Raw genomic sequence first — 1,273 nt, 5'->3', positions numbered from 1 at the left:
TGTAATCCAATTTAGAGTAATATACTGTTGAAATAAATGACAATAGCTACACTGTAAAAACAGTAAATTACTGGCATCCCTGCTGCCAACAATTTACTGTTTTTATGGTAAAATCCTTTACAGTGCAGGTCTTAAGCTCCATCGTCTACAACTCAAGAAGAAGAGGAGAAGAACTTGGTCCTGTTCTGTGGGACATGAAACTCCAAGCTTGAACAAAGAATAAACACACCAGCAACATTACAAGTTTTTGATTTTAATTTTTAAAAAAATCCACCTTTTACCCACTTCTTTCCTTTCAGGGTCACAGGTGCCCTTACCCAGCTGTCAGTGTGAGGGGTGGGGGACCCCCGGATGGGTCACAGGTCCATCACAGCTTTGTGAAACATGTCAAACAAATAAATCAAATCAAGCTAAAACATTTTCAGATGGAATCAAACAACTGATGTTCAGAAACTTATTCAGGAGACGTGAAGCAAACATTCAAGCTAACTTTGAGTCTTAAGAATATGTATTCAGAACCAGCTACACACGTTTTATACTGTAAGATGCCTGAAAATACTCTGAAGATGATGATGTCATGGCTTTGGAAGGTTCAKTAACTGAAGCTGAGATAATCAGGACCACGCCTGTGAAGGGATTTCAAGGCGCAGCCCGAACACACTGATCTGGTTTGATGACATTAAATTAAACTGTTTGGGCATAATGAGGCCAATAACACAAGGAGGAAGCTTTCCAACTGTGAAGCATGGAGGTGGCAGTATCATGGTGTGAAGCGTAGGAGGGACTGGCTCAGTCAGGAAACAGATATCATGAGAAAACAAGAGGTGGAAACACTGAAACAATCTGACGACACCAGYCAGGGGGATGAAGCTTGGACACATTCAGGTCTTTAAACGGACGAGGACCCTCGGGTGGTGAAGGTGTCCTGTGGGGTCCTACAAGATTAACGATATAGCCGTTACCAAGTMAATAAAAGGCCAGTTGTGCAGATACTGATGCCGATCCCTTTTTATAATTGCAGGGAATGTGTCATTAAGCTTTTACGTCTGAATTAAAATTTACAAGCTTGTTCTTTGTTTGTTTGTTTTCCATTGTTCTGGATTTTACTTAACCATAGTTAAATAACTTAACCAGAGTTAAATAACTTAACCAGAGTTAAATAACTTAACCATAGTTAAATAACTTAACCAGAGTTAAATAACTTAACCATAGTTAAATAACTTAACCATAGTTAAATAACTTAACCATAGTTAAATAACTTAACCATAGTTAA

The sequence above is a fragment of the Austrofundulus limnaeus genome, unplaced genomic scaffold (genome assembly GCF_001266775.1).
Source record: "Austrofundulus limnaeus strain Quisiro unplaced genomic scaffold, Austrofundulus_limnaeus-1.0 Scaffold1089, whole genome shotgun sequence".
NCBI classification, from domain to species: Eukaryota; Metazoa; Chordata; class Actinopteri; order Cyprinodontiformes; family Rivulidae; genus Austrofundulus; species Austrofundulus limnaeus.
The sequence above is the reverse complement of the archived record's forward strand: the minus strand, read 5'-3'. Positions refer to the sequence as shown.